General features: G+C 40.3%; 2 long non-coding RNA genes across 2 annotated transcripts; one reads left to right on the top strand and one right to left on the bottom strand.

Annotated features, from left to right (window-relative positions):
• The first annotated feature begins 1,686 nt into the window (after window positions 1-1,686).
• Window positions 1,687-17,101, top strand: LOC118018065. The gene is made up of 3 exons (XR_004681314.1): window positions 1,687-2,295; window positions 4,148-4,197; window positions 17,080-17,101. It is a non-coding gene; the product is annotated as an uncharacterized LOC118018065 (long non-coding RNA).
• On the bottom strand, window positions 4,814-11,417 carry LOC118018064. The gene is made up of 3 exons (XR_004681313.1): window positions 11,316-11,417; window positions 7,951-8,083; window positions 4,814-5,669 (listed from the first exon to the last, which is right to left on the bottom strand). It is a non-coding gene; the product is annotated as an uncharacterized LOC118018064 (long non-coding RNA).
• Window positions 17,102-23,774: the final 6,673 nt, after the last annotated feature.

Raw genomic sequence — 23,774 nt, 5'->3', positions numbered from 1 at the left:
ACAAATACCATATGATTTCACTCATATGTGGAATTTAAGAAACAAAATGATGAACATTCGGGAGGGGGGAAGAGGGGGAACAAATCATGAGAGACTCTTAACTATGTAGAACAAATTGAGGGTTGATGGAGGGAGGTGGGTGGGGGGTGGGGTAGATGGGTGATGGATATTAAGGAGGGCACTTGTTAGGAAGAGCACTGGTATTATATGTAAATGATTGACCACTGAACTCTACTCCTGAAACCAATATTGAACTATATGTCAACTAACTAGAATTTAAATAAAAATAAATAAATGAAATAAAAAAATACAATCAAGTCAGTAAACTTTCAAAGCTTGATTAATATGTTCAAGGCACTCTGTGGGGGCACTTGAAACAATAAAATGATAAATGAGACACAGGAAAAGGAATACTAGGGGAAGAATTCTTTGTGGGCAAAACATTTAGGACTGGATTTTCAAGTGGCCATCTCTTTCACCATTGTAGTTAGGTTTGCTCTGTTGGTAGCAAAGAATGTATCTAGTTTCCTTCTTAAATCGGAGTCATGGAGTGTGAGTTAATGAACAAGACTGGATGTATTTGTGGAGCATTTTACATTTTATGCCATCGTTTGTGTATCACCATCATAATGTTTGCCCCATTCTCAGACCATCTATCATTACTCTCTTAATAGTTTTCATCAGATTGACTCACCTTTTTTCCAACTTCATTTAAGTCTCATTTGAGCAACATTAGCTCTAAGATCAGGGATTTGTTGTGCAAGTTTTATTTTTTTAATGCACTCTAAAAACAAATACTTCAAAAAGTTCCACCTGTAGTCCATATACCACCTATAGTCATCGGAAGTACCTCCAGCACTATATTACTGTGTTTTGGAAAACACTGCCACACATGATATTCCTTGGTCCTCATAATTGTTATGTGAGGTAAAATAGAGAAAACATAACTATCCCCATTTCAAAGATGAGGAAGTCAGGCTCATGGATAAAATCTTATAGCTGGTAAATTTCCAGAACTGGGCCTGGTACTCATGCCTTCTTATTAACCCACTTATCTTATTGCTTCTGCTATACTACTAACTCATCTAAGGAGTGCAAACTTAGACCTAAAAGTAAACTTTTGTCTATTTAGACCTATTTTGGAATTTTGTGGTAATCTGAATAGAGATGAGACAGAAAAAAGTTAGCAAAGAAACGGAGACTAGATTGCCAAGTTGTGGTAGGCAGCCTCTAAAACAGCCCCTGATTATCTCACCATCTAGTATTCATGCCTGTGTAATCCCCTCCACTTGAGAAACTGTTTTCTAACCCAATAGAATATGGCAACTTAGAGGAGGTGTCACCTCCCTGCTTAGTTTGTAAAAGATTGTGACTTCTGTCTTGCTAGAAGTCTCTCTCTCTTGCACTGATTTTGATGAAGCAAGCTGCCATAGGAAGGGTGACCCAAGCACAGCAGGGAACTGAAGCCCTCAGTTCAACATCCCAAAAGGAAATGAATCCCGCCAACAATTCCGTGTGGTTGGTTGGGACCCAGATCCTTCCCTAGGTGAGCCCTCAGATGAGACCCAGCTTTGATGGACACCTTGCCTGCAGCCTTGTGGGAGACTATGAAGCTGAAGACGCAGCAAAGCCATCTCCAGAACCTTGACCACAGGCATTTTAAACTCTTCATTTTTGGATATTGGGTTGGGAGAATTAATCTGTTATTCAGCAATATAGAACACAGTCTACGGGACTCATTTCCAGAAGTGGTTCGGCGGAGGTAGGGCCAAGTTACCACTACTGGGCCTGGGCCCCAAGTGTTTGTGGTTCTGTGGCACTGTGATATCTAGCACTGGACACTTTTTCTTTCTCATTTCCCGATTCTTTCCTCCCTACCCTCTCTCTTTCGCTCATTCCCTTTATTCCTCTTACTCTTTCATACTTTTAATTAATGGAACAGTTGGAAACTTAAAGTCAATAGCGCAAAAGAAAACTCCTCCATCTGCAAAATGTTATCAGCTACACCTTTCCCCAATGCCCTGTGCCAGGCTTCATATGTTGGCTTCATAGTACTCATGTAGTGCACACATCTAACAAAGGTTTGGCTGTTGGTATTATTGAATCACCATGGGAGTTGAATCAATGCTATCCATTCTGTTTTGTTTTCATTTTTCTACTTATGGAAATATCTTTATTCTTCTATGGGCTTTGTGTACTCATGTTCCCTCTCTTTTCCTTTGTAGGCAATTTATAGCACTGATCTATCAGAACCTCTCATGGACTTAGTCAATGTGAAGTTGATTTTTCCTGCAGGTACTCTTTCTACAAAATTAAAAACATTAAGGGGCGCCTGGGTGGCTCAGTTGGTTAAGCATCTACCTTCGGCTCAGGTCATGATCCCGGGTCCTGGGATGGAGTCCCGACCAGACTCCCTGCTCAGTGGGGAGTCTGCTTCTCCCTCTGCCCCTCACCCCTGCTCATGCTGTCTCTCTCTCTCTCTCTCCCTCTCTCTCAAATAAGTAAATAAAAAACCTTTTAAAAAATGAAAAATATTGGGCATAAAGAAATGGCATTCATGCTTTTTTAATTTCCTCTAGTTTTTCCATCCACCACATTACCTGTAAGATTTTTGCTTTTGAGCAGTGTTTTCTTCTATTTCACATGCAGAGAGAGAGCTAAAGGGAATTAGCCAAGGACCATTCCAAGTGAGTTTATCTGTAGAAAACCTTGAAAATAATCTGAAGCTAGCCTTGATGGATGGGGGAGGGGTGAGTTACGTGAAAGGATAGTGTAGATGGTGGGGAGGTAAATATATGGACAAATTTGAATCACAAATTTTTCACTATATGCCAGGAACGTTTAATAATAGCACTCCTGGGGCGCCTGGGTGGCTCAGTTGATTAAGCGACTGCCTTCGGCTCAGGTCATGATCCTGGAGTCCCGGGATCGAGTCCCGCATCGGGCTCCCTGCTCGGCAGGGAGCCTGCTTCTCCCTCTGACCCTCCCCCCTCTCATGTGCTCTCTCTCTCTCATTCTCTCTCTCAAATAAATAAATAAAATCTTTAAAAAAAAAAAAAATAATAGCACTCCTAAACACACACACACACACACACACACGTAAATGAGTCACACTATAAAAACTTTTAACAAGTGCTGGCAAGTCCTATGGCAGACTCACCCCGAAACCTGTCTCTCCAATAAAAACCTCATAATTAAAAACAAGGCTGTCCATAAATCATAATATATAATAACAATTATATGCAACTGGTACAGGACTTGATTAGAAAATTAACATTTAGCTTTCTCAGGTTAAAATTCTAAATTTCCCTCAGAGTGGAAATACCTCTATAATATGTGGCCATCTGGTTATCATCTATCCCTGAACCGGGAGATGCTTCTTTGTCCAACTGTTAATACCCACTGACCTTGGCCTAATAAAAGACTAAGGTGATGCAGTTTTACTTGTCCCTTAAGAGCAATACTAGTGTTTGCCATGTATTGAGAAAGTGCCTACAACATGCTAGGGGTACTTTGTTCGGCACTGAATGTTTCATTTTCTCTTCTTTCCATGCAGGGAACAGTTAACTATGTTTTACTTCTATAAAACTGAGGCTTCCACTGGTTTACTGACTTTCCTAAGTTTGCACAAGTAGTAAGGGACCAAAACAGGGTTTGAACCTGAACCGGCTTGATTCCCCAAAGGTGCTCTTTCCACCAAAGGTGTGGCCTTGAGAAAGGACATGACATTAATGTATATATGGAAGCTGGTGAATAGGATATAGTTGTAGCCTTAAACCGGATTCTGCTGAGTATGTGGTAGAATGGATGAGAAGCCTCTTCTCTGTTGCTAACCTGGGAGAAGTCAGTCACCCAGCTTTGCTGGGTTCTTGTTTTTTGTTTTTTGTTTTTTTGATAAACTGAATCATCTCAATTGGTTATTATCTGATGTGCCTTCCATATTAAAATTATATTATTCTAGTCTATAAATTTATCCACTCAGGCTTTCATCAGTCTGACAAGCCTAAACCAAGTAAGCCCTGATATTTGTCATGTTTCCTTCAAATTTTACCTCTGACATGGGAGCAGAGTCTGAAAATGGAATGGAAGTTCCATGAAGCTATAGCAACACTTTTTCACTGTGTTCATCTCTCTCCTTTTCTCTTAGGGAGAAGCTGGAGCTGTCCTGTGAGAAGCTGAGGCAAGGAGAAGCTGGAGGTAGAACTGGGGAGGGCTTGAATGAGTTGGCCTGTGAAATTTAGATCCTTGTTTTCTAAAACACTCTTTCCCTGAGGTTTGAGGGACTGGAAGAAAGCTCTACGTGTGGGTAGAATGTCCTAGGGTAGCTGTTCACAAAGAAATTGATTGCGGCAAACTCCTACTTGTTAGAATTTCCTAATTCTCTGAAAATATTCTTTATACTCAACCTTCTAAAAATTCTTAATGGCACATTGAAGAGCAGAGGTTGACAAAGTTTTTCTCTAAAGGGCCTGATAGGAAATTGTTTAGCTTCTGTGAGCCCATATGGTTTCTTTCACGGGGCTCTTCAGCTCTGCTGTCCATAGCACCAAAGCTGCCACAGATAATACAGAAATGAATGAGAATGTCTGAACGCCGATGCAACTTTATTTGCAAAGACAGTCAGCGGGACAGATAGGACACAAGGGTCCTAGTTTGCTGACCCCTGGTACATGGAAAAAATTCATTTGGAGCTTGATGATGGCTCTTTCACTCTAGCTGGGTATTTTGGGAGAAGATACTTATTTTAGATTTATATAGCTTCATTATCTGTAAAATGGGGATAAAAAACCTACTTCATGAGGTTGTTATGAAGATGAAGTTAAGTAGCTAACTATAGCAAACTGGCCTGCTTTTTAAAAAATTAGATTTGTTTTTTATTGTAGAGCACACATATCACGGCAAAGTGCTGCACATATAACTGCAAATCATTTTTGGGAAAAAAGCTGTAAAAAAAACCAAAACCAAAACAAACACCGCAACTGCTTTGGTTATGTAGTCCCGTCCTGAATCCATGCTGGTAAAGGAATTCTGGCCCCTGAAAGGGGCCTCTTATGGTGGCTGCCCCAGATTTCTGCAGCCTCAGACCTGGGCCTCTGTAAGACAAGGGCCCCTGGGCTGGTGGCAGCCTGGGGACTGGGAGGGCCTCTGCCCTCTGCAGGCTGGGGGTCTTGGCCCTGACTGGCTGGCAAGGAGACATTCCTAATGAATCTAGATCATCAAAACCTTGCAGCCTTATACGATCTGAGTAGGTGGCAACTGCCAGAGACTTCATTGTTTGTTCCTTTTGTTATCTCTTAAAAGCCCCTTCCCCAGCTCCCATGCCCCTGAGGCAGAGAAGGCCCCAACCCAGTCTGCAGTCCTGAGCTCTGGCCTTGGATTCATGCTCTAGGCAGACAGAGGGGGTGGGTGGGCGCCTTCCTATGGGGATGATTGGAGAGAAGGCCCAAGCTGGCCAATGTAGGAGAAAGGAAAGGGTAAGGAAAAAGCCAGGAGACCTGTAATTATTATTATCATCATTCTAGCATTATTACTTTAATTTCTTTTAGGGTTTTTTTGTTGTTGGTGGTGGTGGTTATTTAGTCTAGCTTATGTATTTACAGTAAACCAATAAGTGCTGTGGAGGGCAGCTGAAACTGGGTTTTGCTGGTTCACCATTGAAGATTCTTCTGCTGGAATTAGAAAATTGTTTTAGAGAGGGTTGGTGCTTATTTCATACTAATTGAGCTAATACCATTCTCTCTTAGGCTTAGGTTTTGTACTTCAAGCCCTTTTTAAAAGAATTGTGCAGACATGGGCGCATCTGTTTGCTTTACTTCTTTATTTTCCTTATTGGGTAATCACGCCTATGTTGATTGGCATCAAACACAGATCTCACCTATCCCCATGGCAGTAAGCTTCCACTGACTTGAATTGAGACCAGCCCTGGTGGCCCTGTGAGTGGGAGAGTCTGGGTGTGTCTAGCTTGGGCTGTGGCACCAGGAGAGGGTGGATACACCTGTTCTACTTGAGTAAATTGGCACCAATATAGTGGTGCTTCTCTGTGTATTTGCCTTGGTAAAAGGTCACTGGCTGATTTGAGCTGTTGGGTTGTGCCCCACATCCTCTGCGTATGACACTGACTTTCTTTTGGTGGCAATTCTGCCTTATTTCTAGAGGTGCGTTTGACTTACAGAAGGAAGATTCTGGCTTTTTGTATTTCTAAATTTCCCTAGAAGTAGACAAGGCTATCACATCTGAGGGTCTTGAGTCATTGTAGAGAGCTTACCTAAAGAGAATTTTTCACCGAGGGAGAAAATTATACAATCACAATAAAGCAGAAGCCACAGGGCCTGGGTTGTTGACTTACTATAAATGTAAGGGCTACAGTTAACAGGAAACTTTCAGTTTCTGCTATTGGAAGGGGTGGTCAGTCCCTTTCTTTTATTAAGCCCCCTTTCCCTCTTCTCCTTTTTTCTTTTTTTTTTTTTCCTTGTAATGAAAAGTAAAGACAAATAACAACAGATCTGCCTTGGGCAGCTGGTATGGGGATAGGATATCAACTTAATAATAGAAGTTGGGTCAAAATGTACTTTTATCTCTTTGCACTGAAATTAGAGTGTGCATGGGCTAATTGGATTGAGGGCTTTAAACATGTGTTAGCTTGCAAAAGTAGCTACAGAGAAAGGGCCCAAAACAACCTAATAATATTTAGGGAAAATATTAAAAATCTTCACACCCTGCACTTCAAGATAAAATGTGTTTTTTGTAGGTGAAATAACAATCCAAACACCCCCAAAATTTTAAATTAAAAATCCACTTTAAATCATAATTCTGGAGGTATGACATAATAGTGATAGATAAAGAGTGCATCATATCTCATACTTTATTAACATATTTGTGCCATTTTCTGCTTTTACTTAACCTTTAGAAAAAGTCTTTAAATTGTATCCAATACCAAGGCAAGTTTATAGCCTAAATTCTTTCCTCCTAGCTGTTTTCTTTCACTTCTATATGTATGGAAATGTTTCTCTCCTAGAGCTACATCATTCTCTTAAAATTGCTATATGAGAGAGTCTATGGTTTATTTATACTTCTCTATTAAATATTATTTAGCTGGTTAAATTAGTTTACTTAGGAAGGTTTGGGGTTGCATGCTCATGACAAAGTTAGGAGTAATACGTTGATTTAATGGAGGGTGTTTTCTTCTGTAACTCCTCTGGCTTCTTGCATACTTTTGGGAATGACCTAATGAAACAAGCCCAAAATGCCATTGAAAAGGTATTTTAGGTGCTTATACCTCCCTTTCCAGGTCTATTTCCATGGCTTTAGCTGCATCAGAGACCCAGCAGTATAGGGTCAATTCGACATTCAGCAGAAACTACTGTTATGGCTGGATTCTGGTCAGACAAGTTGCCAGGAACCCAACTGTGGGATGGGATCATCCACACTCTCGCATCAACATACCCATTTGACCTTAGCTCCTTTTTCTCTCTCCCTCTCCCTTGATTAATCTCATATAATTATGTGTGTACGTGTCTGAGGGCAGGGACCATGCCTTATTCATCTTTGTATTATTCAAGGGCCTGGCCCACAGTGGTTGCTTAAGAAATGGGTGTTAGAGAAATATTTGCAGGTATGCTGGAAATTCTCATTCAGATTCCGGTATCCCCGACAACTGATTTCCAGCTTTCTGGATAGGATAAAACAGAATCTTTGGGCTTTAGGTACATACTATCTTTTGAGAACTGCCCTGTGAGTTCAGAATCCCCCGCGATTGTCCAGTATTAACCTCACTTCTGTCAGTAGCCATGTCTCAATGCTAAGTGACTCTTAGCCTGGCATGTTTTGGCAAGAAAGAACTCTCTACCTGGTTTGCCTAATCTACACTGGCTTCTAGTTTCAACAAGAATTATTTACATGCATTTAATTTTAGCTCTTGGGCTATAACATGTCATTGTTCTTTTTACGTACCTCCTCCCCTCGCTTTTGGAATCAGGACAGGAATCTTCAATTCTTGTTGTTCCTGTTTGGTGTGCTTGTAGATGGAGTTTAGCTTTGTCCTTCAGCTCTCATGGCACTCCAAGATATTTTTGAGTCATGTTTCCTGTATAAGAAAATATAGACTATGTCATCACAAAAGGGAAATGGAGATTGGGGGGCATTATTTAAATCATTCAGGGATCTCATATCCTGGCTTGAAGGAAAATTAAAGCAATGCATTTGGATTAATTTATCTCCTTGGATTGTTCTTCTCTAGTCAACTGACAGGATAATGCATTCAGATTTTATTCAATTTTATCTGTCACTGTCACGGTGAATCTAGAAGAAAAAAAATGTAGTTGAGACTTAGTTTTTATAAAAAGTCATTGTTAGTAGAATTACCTTTATTTTTTCCCGTATTTAGAAGAGAATGAACATCCTAGGAAAATAATAATGAGCTTTGGGCGAAACAATGTTTTGCTCAGTACACCATGAAATGGAAAGTCCTCAAGCTTGCAGAAGTGCTCTGAAAAGTCTCTTGGACAACTCTGTATAGTACTTACACAATCATATTTCTTAATGACTTTCTATAAACAGTTTCTTTTGACAAGAAGCATACAGTCATAAAAATAGATAACTTTGGTAGAAAAGACATTAATGGTTTCTTACTTCTAGACTATGACAGACATAAAGTGACAGATTTCTTTAGTAGTTTTCCTGTCAATTGTGGAGGACACAGGAAATGCAACACAGGGTAGGAGGTATCAGTTCGCCACCTAGAGGACATATGTGGAATTCCACATTTCTCCAAACAGCTTCAGTGGGATTCATTCATTCATTTATTCATTCATTCACTCACTCATTCATTCATTCAGTTATTTATTTATTTAAAAATAGTTAAGTACTTATTAGGCTTTGTTGTACCAGTGCAGATTTGATAATCTAACGAGGAGCTATGAGCTCAAAAAAGCATTAAGTGTCTCTTATTTTGATTGCACAGCTGCCTCTTTATTTATTTATTTGAAGATTTATTTATCTGTTTTAGAGAGAGCAGAGTGGGAGCAGGGAGGAGAAGGAGAGGGAGAGAGAATCTTAAGCAGACTCCCCACTGAGTGTGGAAATCTGACTGAAAAGGCATCATCATAACCAGAGCCGAAATCAAGAGTCAGATGCTTAACTGACTGAGCCACCCAGGTGCCCCACGGCTGCCTCTCTTTAAAATCTTCTATTTTTAGGGGGCCTGGATGGCTCAGTCGTTAAGTGTCTGCCTTTGGCTCAATGTCCCAGGGTCCTGGGATCGAGCCCCGCATAGCATCGGGCTCCCTGCTCGGCGGGAAGCCTGCTTCTCCCTCTGCCACTCCCCCTGCTTGTGTTCCTGCTCTTGCTATCTCTGTCTCTGTCAAATAAATAAATAAGATCTTTTATTTTTAAAAGACTGTAGCTCAAATATCTGGAGAATTCTAAATATCCATATTTGCGATGTCTATTACTTTTAGCTCTTGGGCTATAATAAAGCCTTATTGCTTTTTATTTGTTCCAACCCTTTGCAGTGTAACTATTAGGGTCTTCTCTATACAAATTGGGAAATGGAGTCTCAGAGAAATTAAATAACAAGTTTCAGGTGTCACAGCTACTTCATAATAGTGCCACTGTCTGAACCCATGCCAGTCTAATACCAGAGCCATCACCCTGCTCAGTTCTGGTCTAGTCCAGATGCTCACAAACAGCCAGACCGCAGCTGGGGGTGTGGACAGTGCTTACAGGTTGAAAGGAGATCATGGCCAGTAGCAAGTTCATAAAGCAGGCTTGGGAGGAGCTTGATGAAGCCAACCAACTGGGCAGCGTCTACTAAAGATGGTAGGATTGTTCATGGGTATGAATTCCTTGTACCCAGAGGAATGAACTCCACAATTTCCCTGAGTTAGTCCAGTCCTGGCAAGAGTAGACAGAGGGCTGGGGGCAGTTGGTGTGCGTGAGTGCCTCCTCCTAACATCATCAACCACCACATCTCATGGGATACAGAGACGTACAATTTATAAATTAATGCAACCTAAAACTCCTGCGGTCTGATTCATTTTAATTGTCATTTCTGTCAAGCACACAGGGCCATGAGCATACTCCTTAGGTAGAGGAGGAAACTGAACTACTCAAGAGGTTCCCTGAATTCCAAGACCACCAGGTAATCCTTGGTGCCAGCACCGATCCCTAGATTTTCTGATTTCAATCCAGCATTGTCTCTATCATTTCTCACTGCCGGTAAGATCAGCTTTGCTTGCTGTGATGTTTCTAGTCAGTCCTGTGGTTTTATACCCGCCCCCCCCCCTCCCCCGGCTTAAGTAACTGTCTGTCAAGGCAGAAATAGCCATGAAAACAGAAAACAACTGTACCAGAGACGTTGATGGTATAGGAGATAAAAAAGAGATAAGGGGGTGCCTGGGTGGCTCAGTCGTTAAGCGTCTGCCTTCGGCTCATGATCTCGGGGTCCTGGGATCGAGCCCCGTGTCGGGCTCCCTGCTCCGCGGGAAGCCTGCTTCTCCCTCTCCCACTCCCCCTGCTCATGTTCCCTCCCTCACTGTGTCTCTCTCTGTCAAATAAATAAATAAAATCTTTAAAAAAAAAAGATAAGAAGGCATGTTGCAAAGTGGTATCCTTCAATGCAAGAAAGAAGGGCTATATTCGGGGGAAAGGAAATGAGAGAAAATTAAAGGCAATCAGTCAGTGCTGAGATGGTGAGGAGAATAATTCTTACACGTGTATCTGAACTTCTTCACAAGGTGTGATCCTGAAGATTTGTCACTACGGTGGACAAAAGTGTAATGCACTGTGGAAATTGTCAAGCTGTTGGGTTCCTACTGTAAACCAGTTTTTAAAGTGAAGAAAACTCTGATCAACCTCGAGTTTGTTTATGGAGAGTACTTTGCCCAGCTGCACCCAGAAAGCTTGAGAATGCCAGACAAGCATAACCCTGAGACAATTTTTCTTTGCCAGGAAAATTTGCTGAAAAAGGAACATTAAAATCTGTTTAATTCTACTGCATGGACATGTGATAATGTGCATGGTGACCTTCTATTGTAAACTTGAAAGACTTAACCTTTCTGCATCTATTACTGAGGGACAAAGGAGAACATTTTCTTAGAGCTTTGAACTACTTCAGTGGAAATCTGACTGAAAAAGGCAACACCAAGGACTGTATCTTACTTATTTTCTATCTTTCTCTGCATCTAACAATTTTTTCGAGGATTAATAAAGGGTGCTGCTTTTTATTTAGATTCCAGATATTATTATTCAATAGATTTTAATTATTTTAAAGACATTTGGAAGAGTTTACATTAAAACATTGAATCAATTTGACTTACATTTCCCTCTTGTTGAAAACTCACAGACTCTTGGGGTGCCTGTGTGGTGACTCTGTCGGTTAAGTGTCCGGCTCTTGATTTCAGCTCAGGTCATGATCTCGGGGTCGTGAGATCAAGCCCTGAGTTGGGCTCCGTGCTCAGTGGGGAGCTGCTAGAGATTCTCTCTCTCCTTCTCCCTCTGACCCTCCCCGCTGCTCACACACACTCTCTCTCTAAAATAAATAAATAAAATCTTTTAAAAACAAACAAAAAAAGAAAACTCACAGACTCCTAAGCAACTGTTTTCTTTTTGAAAAAAAATTTTTTTTTTTTCAAAAATCATCCAGAAGTAAGAGGGAGTGGCCCTGATCCTTGTGCTTTTATTTATGTGTGGTTAAAGTTCAAATTTCTCAACATACCATAATCTCAGTGTACTGGCCAAATTCCACGGTGGTTAATTAGATCGAGTTTACCGGGGCAGATTTGGATGTAGAGAGAGCAGTCACACTGTACTTCTGGGAATCTATGAGCCAAGCTGACTGTGTTTGACACCTGAGTGGTGGGACTCACCTCACTTGCTGACTGGCCTTGCCCAGCAGGTTCTACAGGTGGAATCACTGCTTGGCTGGCTCCTTGCTGGACCTGGAAGGCACAAGAGGCCATGAAATAAATGGCTTGATTTTGGGTCTCGAAAGTTCTCTTTCCTATTTCCTCTCCCAAAGCCCTTCTCCTGCCAACTCTCTAGGGACCGAAGCCTTCATTTATAAATTCATTCATTCAACACATATTTACTGAAAACCTATAATGTGTCAGGCATTGACGTGGGCTCTAGAAATATAATAGTGAATTCGATGTTTTCTACCTTCAGGCACTTATAAATGAATAATTATAATACTCAGTGGAAAATTTTGCTATTGACAGAGCTCAGTAACCCAGATCGTTGTTATTTCTGTCTTTAAAGAGCAGGAAGTGCACAAATGCTCTTTGGGAAGGTATGGCATAGAAATGTATTTGTAGATTTCAACACATAAAATGAATGAGTGGAGACCGGTTCATTTGTCACTGTGAGTTCAGAGTTAACCCCACCCTCCCTGCTGTACCCTGACCCCACCACACACACACACACACACACACACACACACACACAACTTCAGTTGTCTTCAGATCTATGCAGCATTCAGTTGCCAAGCACATATTAATATACTCAGCTGGGTGGAGAAAGAATTTCCCCTCAAGGAACTTATAATTTAGAAAGTAAGACATTTGCCTCTTTCAAACTGTGACACTACTTCTCCACCCCTTAGACTGTGAACACAGTCGTTGGTGCTTTAGCTAATTGTTTCCCAAACTCCAGTTGTTCACAGACCACCTTCATAATTTTTGCTATAGTCCCATACCACCTGTGTTGTGATGCTCTCTGTAAATATACTGCAATTTAACTTAATTAAGTCTGTTTAATAGTAATATCTTTTAAATCGCTAGGTTGATGTGCTAGCTATAACATTTTCAAATATACTTTAATATAACTATAGGACTACTAAATTAAATAGATATCATATATTTTTAATATATATTAAATATATAAATAAAACAAATTAATTATATAAAATAAATATAAATAATAAATGATACAATATATAATACATATAAATAAGTATAAAATAAATTAAATATGTAAAATATATATGTTAATGTATTCAATATACATATTTAATTTAGTAGTCATATATTAGTACAAATAAGTACAAATTAGTACATATTTGGGCTAAATTAGTCATCTAGTAATACAAATATAATTATATATATGTATACACACACACACACACACATATTTGTCTGTATGCATCCCCAAATCTTCTCAAGTGCTCTCAAGTATGACACATATCATATTTTGGGAGGCTTTACAAAAGTAGGGCCCACCTTTGGGCACCTGGGTGGCTCAGTTGGTTAAGCGACTGCCTTCGGCTCAGGTCATGATCCTGGAGTCCCGGGATCGAGTCCCGCATCGGGCTCCCTGCTCAGCGGGGAGTCTGCTTCTCCCTCTGACCCTCCCCCCTCTCGTGCTCTCTCTCATTCTCCCTCTCAAATAAATAAATAATCCTAATAAATTTTTTAAAAAAAGTAGGGCCCACCTTTGAGAGTGAAGAATGGCAGGAAAAATAAAATGCATAAGTAATGATAATAATCGTAGCAACGGTCATGAGAGCTATTATTTATTGAAGGCTTTACGTGTGTCATTTAATTTTATCTTATTTAATCTTTGCTCTCTCCGAGGCATGCATATCACAGAGAGGTGATACAAAGGGGAGAGGAGGAGGGAAGAGCAGAAGTGGAACTTTCTCGTTCCTTGCCTAGGGCAGCTATAATGAACACATGTCATGATGTTTTCGTTTTTATTCTTTTCTTTAGTTGACTGAGATTTCACATCTGATTATTTTATGTAAACTGGATGTGATGGTGGCAGATTAAAAAACTTTTTTTATCAAATACATTTGTTAATCAAACAAAATAATAACCCCAGAAAAAGGATGTTAGTATAATTACACCCTTTCTAGGAATGCAGGATCAAGTGAGAGAAATCAGATTAAAACACATTTTCTTTTCTTTAGTTATTGGTTTTCTGTTTCTCCAGTTGCTAATCTCTGTCCTATTGACCCAAAGCATTTATTCAAAAGCTTTTTGCACTCTCTGGCATAAGTGCCTAACTTATTAAAGACACAATTCTTCTAGCTCTCTGCTAAAAAATAGTGAAATAAATATTGTTCTAAACATAGCATCACAAAATATTAATGCTGGAAGAGACATACAGGACCTAAGACAGCTCCCTCACTTTATAGCAGGAAAAAAGTTGAGTCACCATAATAATTATGAAAAATTTCCCTGTGTTTTCATAGCTGATATTTTCATCATAGATTTTATGACATGCACTTGTTTTTGTTTTTGTTTTTGTTTTTTGCATGCCTGAATTTTGCTTCCAACAAATGGTGAGCTCCAAGTACAAACCATGCCTTATTTGTTTCTCACTCTGCGTTTTTAGCAGAGTGCCATGTACTTGGTGCTGAATAAACATTTTTCAACTAACTAAATGGTACGATATACCCCATAAAACCTGCCTTTTAATTCTTCTTTGACATGGACTTTCTAGATACTCACACCTCATTTAGCATTCCATTGTTTATCTTCCCTGTAAAAATGTCGAAGACAGAGTATCTGAGAGATACTTTGGTGAATAATAAAGACTTAAATAGCTGGAAGAGTATGCTGTCCATTGTCCCGTTTATGTATTCTGGGCATAGATAATATATTTCAGGTCAAAACTAGAAAGATGAAACATCTAAAGGTGCTTGGACTATGTTGATTAAATATTTTCATTGGACATTTACATAAATGGTGGGAGCTGTAAGAAATAATGAATTTATCTCAGCAATTATTATGGAACAAATTAGCTAAAGATTATAAGGTACTTAGAAAAAGATTAAAATACACTAGTTATTTCACATCATTAAATTATCAGACAATTCTCTGATTGTTTTTCTTTTTTCCTCAATCTTTATTGAAATATAGGTATACAAAAACTGCACATAATTAATGCTTATAATTTGATGATTTTGGACATATGTGTACACTTGTGTAACCATACTCTGATTATTTTTCACAATAGTCTAATTAAAGTACAGCTTTGGATTTGTTAGTATATTTGAACATGAATGTTTTAGAGGTTTTACCCCTGGCTTTCCCATGAAGGCTCACACAGATTTTTTGTTATTATCTTGTAGATAACTGAATTACAGCATAGTAATTCATTAAAAAACCACTTTGATTATTAACACTCTTTGGTGTGAAGTATACTTTAAGAATTCTTCTATTTCCAGGGCCCTGCTTTTACTTGTGAAGGTCAGTGCTTCCTCCTTTTTAATCCTCAAGATTGGTTTTTTATAGCTTGATGAGATATGACATGCTTCTCCTACCTCCCCCTCCTTCCGGGACCTTTTTCCTCCACCAGTTTTTTTGTTTTTTCCCTTCCGATTCCTCCTGGCATCTGGACTTCTTTTTCTGCCAGATGAGTCAGTTAGACTCATGAAATGTTGAACCCACATTTTTTTTTTTTTATCTTGGCTGGGAAAAGAGGTTGAAGGCAAAATGTGCCTGATTATGTTTCATGAGGATCCTCACACAGCCCTCCTGACCCTCTCCTGAGAACACTACTCTGGATTCAAGGTAGAAAGTGCCAAATGATCCTCCACTGCACGTACATTTCACAAACTCAATGCTCAGAAAGTTGTTCTTTGAAGAAAGAAGTAGAAAAATATTGTTTATTTGTGTGTGCTTTTTTCTTAATACCTCATCTCCCTCCACAAAGGATTTAAGTGAGTTTTACAAAACAAATAATATAGTAGGGTTAAGAGTGAAAGGAAAAATATATAGATTTTTAAAAAGGGGGAAAGAAACATGGGCAGATTTATAAAGTGAAAAATGAATTGTTTGTATTCTAGCATATAGTATTAGCTACTGTATTGAGTGTTTCTAGGTAAAACACTAATCAAAATATCTAACCTAACTGAATGACATAAACACTGTTTTGAATTTGTTTAGATTTTGTAGGTGTAGAAATTGAGGCTTAGAGAGTTTAATTCATTCAGCTCCACTGCTAAATTAGTGGTGGGGTGGGATTTGAACCCTCTGGTAGTCTCACTGAGTCACTGCTATAACCTCTGTAGCTTGCTTTTTGACACAAGTATTTATTATTAATGGTAATTCATAGAACTGTCTCAAAAATGTAGAAATAACTTAGCTTCATTAAGTTAGTCAATTATTTTTTTTTCAACTGTCAGTGCTTAATAAGTAGAATAGGTTTGGGGAGTGGTAATTGTTGGGTGTTGGTGTGGTTTTGATGGAGGAAGTAGTAAAATACATTCCCTGGTCTTTGTCATAGTGCAGATCAAAAATTAGTTCATTTAAAGTCACAAGTTATTCTTGGAGGTTGTATTCTTTACCAAGATCTTGGTGTTAGGGGATGCCTGGGTGGCTCAGTCGGTTAAGGGTCTGCCTTCAGCTCAGGTCATGATCTCACCTCCGGCTCCTTGCTCAGCAGGGAGCCTGCTTCTCCCTCTGCCCACCACTCCCCCTGCTTGTGCTCTCTCTCAGACAAATAAATAAATAAAATCTTTAAAAAAAAGATCTTGGTGTTAGATAAGCCATATAGACTTAACAATATGTTATAAAAGTGAAGATACAACAGTAGAAAGGTCTATCATGATGTAAATTCCTCAAAATTGTGGTTCGAGCTCTTTAAAATCTTCATAAATCATCATGCACATTCATTTAACAATATTTTATACATACATACAATAATACAATACTGTATTGTAGTATCACAAATTGGACCTAAAATGAATTTATTGGCTATATTAAATATTAAATATTTAATAGGTTGAAATTTTGTTTGCCGTGGGCTGAGAACATAAGGAAACAAATTTGGGACAACTTAAATAGCCCAGCTCTCTTGAGAAAGTTCTCAGCTTCTTTGACAGCTTCTTTTCTTCCAGATAAATTTCCCTGTAGCAAATAGGAGCCATCAGAATGACTCCCTAGACCTTAGAGCAACCTCAAAGTACAGTTTATTGAGCTAGATCAGAGCAATAATTCGAGAAAAATGTACTGACTCTTATTATGTCTTAAGCACCATGGTAGGAACTTTATGCATATCATCTTGTTTAATTTAGTTTTTTTCCATTTTTTAAAATTTTAGTAGCAACTCCATGAGATATTATTATCCCCATTTTAGGGATTGAGGAACCACAGAAAGATCAGAGAAGTAAAATAATGTGCTCTTCCAAGGCCACACCAATGATGGACCTGGAATCTGAACCCACATAGGATGTTAAAGCCCTTGTACGGCCTGCCCCCTCAAGGGACCACTAAGGTTGTCAAGGAGACTTGACTCCGTATAGATAGTTGCTGCAAGAGGAAGAAAAATGCAGGAGGATTTGGTGCGTAGGTTTCAACTAGACATCTGTGCTCAATTAAAAGGTAAAACTATTGTATTCTATTTATCAAGTAGATGTGTATAATGTTCCATGTATTTTTCCACTCCATACACTGTCCAAGGTGATAAAGGTGTCTAGGAAGGGGGATTAGGATATATCTGCTATGTTTAGGTCAAAGCCAAATCACAGGATTAACATCTACCTCTTCTTTCTCCTACATCCAGTCTCTATTTTGATGAGAAGAATAAACCTCATTCTTGTTCAGTCATATTGACCACCAAAAAGACTTCTGTCTTCTTGGCACCAGATATATGTTATCTACACTTACAGAATTGAAAGCACACATCAAAGGAGGCTTCTCTTGGGAAGAGGGCTAATGAGATACAATGAAAGAGACTGGGTATTTTTAAAATCCTAGAGACCTAGGATTGAATCCTGGGGTTGACACTTTTTATTTTATGTATTTATTTATTTATTTATTTATTTATTTATTTATTTATTTATTTATTTTATTTTATTATGTTAGTCACCATACCTTACATCATTATTTTTTTTTACATCATTAGTTTTTGATCTAGTATTCCATGATTCATTGTTTGCATATAACACCCAGTGCTCCATGCAATATGTGCTCTCCTTAATACCCATCACCAGGCTAACCCACCCCCCCACTCCCCTCCCCTCCAAAACCCTCAGTTTGTTTCTCAGAGTCCATAGTCTCTCATGGTTCCTCTCCCCCTCCAGTTCTGCCCCCCTTCATTTTTCCCTTCCTACTATCTTCTTCTTCTTCTTTTTTTAAAGATATAATGTATTATTTGTTTCAGAGGTACAGGTCTGTGATTCATCAGTCTTACACAATTCACAGCACTCACCATAGCACATACCCTCCCCAGTGTCCATCACCCAGCCACCCCATCCCTCCCACCCCCCACCACTCCAGCAACCCTCAGTTTGTTTCCTGAGATTAAGAATTCCTCATATCAGTGAGGTCATATGATACATGTCTTTCTCTGATTGGCTTATTTCGCTCAGCATAATACCCTCCAGTTCCATCCACGTCATTGCAAATGGCAAGATTTCATTCCTTTTGATGGCTGCATAATATTCCATTGTGTATATATACCACCTCTTCTTTATCCATTCATCTGTCGATGGACATCTTGGCTCTTTCCACAGTTTGGCTATTGTGAACATTGCTGCTATAAACATTGGGGTGCACATACCCCTTTGGATCCCTACATTTGTATCTTTGGGGTAAATACCCAGTAGTGCAATTGCTGGGTCATACGGTAGCTCTATTTTCAACTTTTTGAGGAACCTCCATACTGTTTTCCAGAGTGGTTGCACCAGCTTGCATTCCCACCAACAGTGTAGGAGGGTTCTCCTTTCTCCACATCCCCGCCAACATCTGTCATTTCCTGACTTGTTAATTTTAGCCATTCTGACTGGTGTGAAGTATCTCATTGAGGTTTTGATTTGGATTTCCCTGATGCCGAGCAATGTTGAGCACTTTTTCATGTGTCTGTTGGCTATTTGGATGTCTTCTTTGCAGAAATGTCTGTTTATGTCTTCTGCCCATTTCTTGATTGGATTATTGGTTCTTCGGGTGTTGACTTTGATAAGTTCTTTATAGATTTGGAATACTAACCCTTTATCTGATATGTCATTTGCAAATATCTTCTCCCATTCTGTCGGTTGTCTTTTGGTTTTGTTGACTGTTTCCTTTGCTGTGCAAAAGCTTTTTATCTTGATGAAGTTCATTTTTGCCCTTGCTTCCCTTGCCTTTGGCGATGTTTCTAGGAAGAAGTTGCTGCGGCTGAGGTGGAAGAGGTTGCTGCCTGTGTTCTCCTCTAGGATTTTGATGGATTCCTGTCTCACATTGAGGTGTTTCATCCATTTTGAGTCTATTTTTATGTGTGTGGTATAAGGAAATGGTCCAGTTTCATTCTTATGCATGTGGCTGTCCAATTTTCCCAATACCATTTGTTGAAGAAACTGTCTTTTCCATTGGACATTCTTTCCTGCTTTGTCGAAGATAAGTTGACCATAGAGTTGAGGGTCCATTTCTGGGCTCTCTGTTCTGTTCCACTGATCTATGTGTCTGTTTTTGTGCCAATACCATACTGTCTTGATGATTACAGCTCTGCAATAGAACTTGGAGTCGGGAATTGTGATGCCACCAGCTTTGCTTTTCTTTTTCAACATGGGGTTGGCAGTTTTAGTAGTGTGGCCTACTTTACTATTTTGAGCACCAGTTTCTTTTTCAGGAAAATGAGGGGGATTCAGATTACCTCCAGAGTTATCACAAAGGTAAAATGCAAGTTATGCAGGTAAATTTATGACACTGATAGACAGAAAACAAACTGGATGGGAAAAGAGTCTTTTTATCTCCTGTCCTTGCCGAAGCCCCCATCCCCTCCTCTTCAACTTCTCCCCTCCCCTCTCCCCCCCCTTCTCTTCTCTTCTCTTTTCTTCTCTTTTCCTTATTTTTTTTTCTGTGCCCAATTTTGCACAAGCTCTACTGTTATGTATATGTGTCTTATTGCAGCCACTGTGTATAAAGGAGAAACTGAGTGTTTGCTTTCATTTATATGCTGATAGAAGTAATTTATCCTCACAAGTTTTAGAAGGAAAGTCTGGATGCTGGTGAACTGGTGAGAAAGAAGCAGTTGTTTCTGAGATTTAACTTTGTCTCAGGCATCAGAGAGACACTCTTTCACCGCTGTTGCAACTTCATGCTCCCAAGAACTGCTGAGCTGAAGCCCTTAGCACTTGTGATTAGCCAAGCAGCAAGTCTGAACCCAGCAGAGCAGCCTATAACGCTACACTGCATTACACATGCTAAAATGTATCATAACTATTATTTAATCTGATTCATATAGCTCAAGTTCAATTGTACAAGGTTCCTTATATCATTTTATGATTCTAAAGAAAATATATTGCAAAAGAGAGCTAATTTATAACAACAACAGCAACGACAAAGAAACAAGGACCTACTATATAACTTCCTCCTAAATTTTTCCCTTTAAGGGGATTTTGAGATCCAGCTTTTCCGTGGTTAGATACTAGATGAACAAATATTAAATTGGTCGATGTATAACCGTCGGGTGTATTTTGGATTTCATCAACAACTAGCTTGTCACTATCATCCTGTCAATGTCTTTCTGTACTAACCTCACTGCCCCAGGGCATGGGCCTCTACGGTTGAGGCTGGTGGGAAATCTCCCAGGGGGGCAGGCTGTAGGAGTGAGGGAGCTGGCCAAAGGGCACATACCAACCAAAGCTCCTCATCATATTGGCCTACCTCTCCTGATCTTGCATTTCTCAACAAAATCTCTTGTTTGCCTTCTCTTTTGTATAATTCCAGTGGAATACCTTCATTGAATTGCATGGAAAAGACTATTTATGGGGCTAGTCTGGCAGTTAGCGTTCTCCATTGGATTATTAGGTTTCACAATCCCTTGCATAAATTGCATGTACCCTTTTCTTGGAGTCAGAGTTCATTCTCAAGGCCTTTTAAGTTAAATGTCTTTAATTGCTTCTCTTAAGGTTTTACTGTTTTGGGAGGAGGCAGAGATAATTTCATGGAATATACTGAGTCAGCAATCCCTTTTAGTGAAGCAATAGGACAAATGAATGGATTTTTGGACTGCCTTGGGTGAAGGAAGAAGATATTTGGGAGGACACTGGAGAAGTGGGGAGGCAGGAAGGGGTGGATATGTGAAAATGTTCCATGATTCTAGCCTCCACTCTACCCTCCTTTGTCATTTTGGTGGCCATTTTGACAATGAGAAATACTGATGACAAACTTTGCCTTCTCATTTGAAAATGAGAATCATAACAGTGCTTGCCTCAGAGGGATATTGCAAAATCCAAATGAAATAACTTGCGTAAGAGGAGTAGCACTATGCTTTCCATTGTGTAAGGGCTCAACAAATGTCAGCCATTCACATATTATTATTACTCCCGCTTTAAAAATGCTGTTGTTTAAACCTTCCCAGTTGGTGTTTCTAGGTAATTTTTTTTTTTTAAGATTTTATTTATTTATTTGACAGAGAGAGAGATAGCAAGAGCAGGAACACAAGCAGGGGGAGTGGGAGAGGAAGAAGCAGGCTTCCTGCCAAGCAGGGAGCCCGATGTGGGACTCGATCCCAGGACCCTGGGATCATGACCTGAGCCGAAGGCAGATGCTTAACGACTGAGCCACCCAGGCGCCCTGTTTCTAGGTAATTTCTAATAACTAAGCTAATATGCTCTGACATTCTTCTAGGGTTAAAGCATTCTGGTGAAGCATATTAGACACCTTTCCTGAGTCAGTACTGCTTTTTAGGACCAAATTTGAATGCCTATTTGGAATGTATCTAACTCCAAAGCAACCACCTGAGGTAGCAGGTGGGGATAGGAAATAACAACTTTTTAGACATTAATCCTAACGGAATAAAATTCCCAAATAGCTCATTGCCACATCTGAAGAGTAGTTTTTCTCTAAATAGAATGACCAGAGAATATAAGAAAATTTCTTCCTGTTCTATGGCACTTGCCCAAGAAATGCAGCCCCTCAAAACTGGGTCCTGTAGGTGCTTTACTTATGAACCTTCTTTGTCTGCTTCTTTGGGAACTCTTCTTTCACACCTCACCCCCATGTCACCCTCCAGTAACTGTCCGCTCCTACATGAGGGGCCACAGAGGGACTGACCCACAGACCAACCAGAGCACATGGTCTAACTTATAATGGCAAGGCAAAATGCCCAAGCCTCAAGCAGGGAAAAAAGAGAAGCCCAGTTTCCTTCACAGAGCTAGAGTGGCTCCAGTTAAGACTGAGGGCCCCAAAGCCAGACAGATTTGAATTTCAGTATCAGTTCAGACAATGCATTTGTTCAGAAACTTAGGCATACTGTCTAATGTTATTAAATAATACACACGTCACGGGATTGTAATTGTAATGAAGAGAAAGTGAAATAATATCTGTAAAGTGCTTCATAAATTGGCGGGCATAAACAATAATCAGTTGCTCTTCCTGCTTTTCCCTCAAAATACTTTGTTTCTGCCCTCCTGCCGTCAGGAAAGCCAGTCTTCTGTAGATTCCATGACCGAGACTTGGAGAGAAAAATAGTCTGAAGAATTTAGACAACTGTTTTTTCCCCTAAAACTAAGAGTGGCGGTTTTGTTCCAAAATATCTAGATCGTCTTTATCACTTAAGTTACTCAGGTACTTGGTCAATCGACACTTCTCTTTTATGCAATTGGAAAACATTAAAAGAGTTGTATGGAAAACATTAAAAGTGTGTATGCACACACTTACGTATTTATATATGAATATACACCTTCGGTAACCTTTTGCTCATCTGTTCTCTCCTATGGCTTCAGAAGCATGTGAAGTAGGTTTTATATTTCTGATTTTATAATTAAAGGAAAAGGGAACACACAGAAGTAATCTGGCTGAGCCAAAAGCCTTGCAGCGGATTAGGGATAGGGCCGGGGGTGTTCTGAGCCCTGGGTAGTTTTTCTTGCTCCCTACCGCTCAGATGACTGTGGAAGTGAACTGCACTAGAACTTGGCTGCCAAAGAAGTCCCAGCGGAGAGGTAACCAAAAGAAGCAGAGTGGCGGACATCCAATTCAAAGTTAAAAGCCCCCCGGGCAATCTCTCCTTAACTGAGGGCAGGAATTGCTGTCACTGCGCAGTCTAGCCACTTAGCGAGCGGCAGGGGTGTTAGCAAGCGCTCCCGGTGAACGGTGAAGGGCGCCTGCTTCCCAAGGGAGCGCTGATTGCGTTGGCCGGATTCTGCCCTGGCTGTTTTCTGGGGATGAATTGGCCGTAGTCAGACGATCAGGGGCGGTAGCCTTTTCTAATAACCACCTCAGGCTTTTGGCACCTAACGCCCTGGCACTGTCTAGGGAAGCTCTTTATGCTCCTTCTTGCTACTTGTCAAGTCAGGCCGCCTGTCTCATTTTGCTGGGACATCGGCCCCTGCCCGTCAAGTCGCTCACCCCCGTGGTTTCCCGCGCGTGCCCTGGGGGGAGTGCTCAGAGAGGGGTCTGGTCATGTCTGACACGTCTGAAAAAATACGACCCCTATCCGTGGTTCCCTGCTGTTTGAAATCAGGATGTGGTCCCGCGTTAATGACATCAGGAAACACTTTGGTGCTTGGATTGCCTGCTTGGTTTTCTTGAACCCCACATGGACTGGCTTCCTCCTGCCCCGGACTCCATGGCCCCGCATGCTGCGCTCCGCTTCCTGCGCAGGCCTTCCTCTGGTTTGTGGGCTGTGCCCGGCGCCTCGTTCCTTCCAGGCGCTCGCTGACCAGCCGCTGCTCCGAGTTTTTGTGGGTGGCTTCTGCTGCCGGTCATCAGGCAGCCCCAGGCTCAGGCTCCGGTCTCTTTCCCCAGTTTTAAAACCTGAAAGAGCTCTCTCCCAGTTTGTCCGCAGCTTTCCCTTTCAACTCTCCCTCCCGCCTTCATAGTGAGTGAGCAGGAACTAGGCTCCTTTTCCAA

This window comes from Mirounga leonina, unplaced genomic scaffold, assembly GCF_011800145.1.
Source record: "Mirounga leonina isolate KUSES-001 unplaced genomic scaffold, KU_Mleo_1.0 Mir_170, whole genome shotgun sequence".
Lineage (NCBI taxonomy): Eukaryota > Metazoa > Chordata > Mammalia > Carnivora > Phocidae > Mirounga > Mirounga leonina.
Note: the sequence above shows the minus strand (reverse complement) of the source record. Positions and strands in the feature narration are given on the sequence as shown.